We start from the raw sequence: 3,257 nt of genomic DNA on the forward strand, positions 1-3,257 counted from the left end.
GTGGAGGATACGAATACTTCGTTACCTTCACTGATGATTACTCAAGATATGGGTTTGTCTATTTGCTCAAACACAAATCCGAGACCTTTATCGTATTTAAGGTCTTTAGGGCTTTAGTGGAAAAGCAAACTGGCAAAGTGATCAAAACCCTTCGATCTGATCGAGGTGGTGAGTATATGTCTGGAGAGTTCGATGACTTTCTTAAAGAAGAAGGTATCGCTTCTCAGCTTACCGCACCTGGCACACCTCAACAAAACGGAGTGTCAGAGAGAAGAAACCGAACTCTTATGGAGATGGTTAGATCGATGATGAGTTACTCATCACTCCCGCTTTCCTTTTGGGGATATGCCCTCGAAACAGCCGCTTACATTCTGAACCAAGTTCCGTCTAAAACGGTTCCTGGTACTCCTTATGAAAGATGGACTGGCCGTAAAGTAAGTTTGGGCCACATCCGAATTTGGGGTTGCCCTGCACATGTGCTAAGGCAAAAGACTAGCAAGTTGGCTAGTAGGTCAGAATTGTGCCTGTTTGTAGGATATCCAAAGGAAACCAAAGGTTTCATTTTCTATAGTCCCGAGGACGATAAGACTTTCGTTAGCACGAATGCTCGTTTCCTCGAGGAGGACTTTATGAAGGATGCGAAACCTAGAAGCAAAATTGTGCTTGAAGAAAAGTTGGGTGAGGAAGCTTCTACCTCATCTGTAAGAACTGTTCTTACCCCAACTGAAACACAACCTAACTCATCAGAATCTCGTCAAGTAGTACTTCGACGTAGTGGGAGGGCTACTCAAAAGCCTGACAGGTACATGTCTTATGGAGACTCTCTTGTAGCCGTCTCCGACATGGATGACCCTGTTTCCTATAGCCAAGCGATGGCTTGTTCTGAATCAAACCTTTGGCTTGACGCCATGAAAGTTGAAATGCACTCGATGTATGTCAACAAAGTCTGGAAACTTGTAGACCTTCCTGAAGGGATTAAACCCGTAGGGTGTAAGTGGATATACAAGAAGAAAATGGGTCCTGATGGGAATGTCGAGACGTTCAAAGCACGACTTGTGGCGAAGGGTTATACCCAACAAGAAGGGATTGACTATGAAGAAACCTTCTCGCCAGTCGCGATGCTTAAATCCATCCGCATACTCCTATCCATAGCTGCAGCTCTCGACTATGAGATCTGGCAAATGGATGTCAAGACAGCCTTTCTGAATGGCAATCTTGACGAGCGCATTTACATGGCTCAACCATACGGTTTCGTGGATAAAGGTCAAGAGACCAAGGTTTGTGAGTTGCTTAAATCCATTTATGGACTAAAGCAAGCATCTAGGTCATGGAATATTAGATTCGATGAAACTGTAAAAAGCTTTGGTTTTGAACAGTCGATAGATGAGCCTTGTGTTTACAAGTTAATACACGAAGGCAAGGTTGTGTTTCTGGTACTATATGTCGATGATATACTACTCATTGGTAATGACGTGGGTAAGTTATCTGAGGTTAAGGTCTGGCTAGCAAAGCAATTCGATATGAAGGATCTAGGAGAAGCCGCGTACATTCTGGGAATCCAAATCTTTCGAGATAGGAAAAACCGGACCCTGTCGCTCTCTCAAGCATCTTATATTGATAAGGTGATGGATCGCTTCTCGATGCAAGACTGCAAGAGGGTCAAACACCCTTTAGGCATGGAGTTTCACTCTCTAAGGACCAGTCTCCCAAGACTGCACAAGAGATTGAAGACATGAGGAAAATTCCTTACGCCTCTGCCGTAGGAAGCCTCATGTATGCTATGCTTTGCACCCGACCTGATATATGTTTCGCCGTTGGCGTAGTTAGTCGTTTCCAATCCAACCCTGGACCCGAGCACTGGATTGCTGTTAAGCATGTTCTTAAGTATCTTCGAAGAACTAGGAACTTGATGCTTACATACTCAGGTACTGACCTGACTATGACGGGATATACCGACTCCGATTTTCAAGCGGATAAGGATTCCAGGAAATCCACTTCGGGATCTGTGTTCATCCTTAACGATGGAGCTGTCGTGTGGAGGAGTATTAAGCAATCTTGCATTGCTGACTCCACAATGGAGGCAGAATATGTGGCTGCTTGTGAAGCATCCAAAGAGGCTGTATGGCTTAGAAAGTTCCTTAAGTATTTGGAAGTTGTTCCAAACGTCGACGAGCCCATGACCATTTATTGTGATAATAGTGGGGCTGTCGCTAACTCAAAGGAACCTAGAAGCCACAAGCGCTCTAAGCATATTGAGAGGAAATACCATTTGATTCGAGAGATCGTGCAGCGCGGAGACGTGGAAGTGAAGAAGATCTCAACGGTGGACAACCTCGCAGATCCATTCACCAAGACCCTGGCGAACAAGGTCTTCGACCAACATCGTGAGGGATTAGGCATGAAGGACTACACACACCTTCTTTGAGTCAAGTGGGAGTTTGTTGTCAATGGTGCCCACAAGAAGAGTTGTAGTCTTTATTTTGAACATTTGATGTAATAAAGTCTCATGAAGACTCTTGCTTGTAATTGCCTATTCATTCATTAATAAAGTTGAAACGTTCATTCAATCTTCCTTGTCTGAAGCTTTATGATAAAACCATAGTCTTTTAGTCCATAAACAAACTTAACAACTTACGAAGAGACAAATGTAGATTTGCATGAACAAACTCTTTGTAGTTTGCTTAAAACGATATATTCGCAATCTTAGGGTCAAAGGACTATTGACCTCAGTATGATTGTTAGAAGAATCTATGATGTCTGGTTATGAGGCATTGAGAGTTAGGAACTCTATAGTTCTTCTAGGTATCTTCCGAAGGTACTGAATTGACCAGTGCACTTCTAGAGACAAGATAAGAACAAACCATTTAACCTCTTATGTCTCGAAGTCACTATGTATGAATTGCATCATGCTTACCTTAATCCTGAAATGAGACATGCCATTTCACACCTTAGTATTCTCATTTGAGAAAGTCAAAGTTCGGACTCACTATGTGATTCCGAACAAGGCCTATTGGTGAAGTACTAAGTTGTGAGTCTGTCATGAGTAACTTTGTGAAGTTCTCATAGATATGGAATTCATGTACAAGATTGCTGAAATGCAATGTATGTCACCTCATGCTTTGTTCCTTGGAGTGTGAATAAATGAACTGGCCAGTGTCCAAATTGAGTCCTGACTCTTTTGGATGAAACAATGTGACTTGTTAGCTCCTCGTCAATACATTGTTTCTAACTTATTCACAAGCGACAAAGGAGTTGAG

This window comes from Urtica dioica, chromosome 6, assembly GCF_054948205.1.
Source record: "Urtica dioica subsp. dioica isolate 48M chromosome 6, U.dioica_male_clone48M_v1_H2, whole genome shotgun sequence".
Lineage (NCBI taxonomy): Eukaryota > Viridiplantae > Streptophyta > Magnoliopsida > Rosales > Urticaceae > Urtica > Urtica dioica.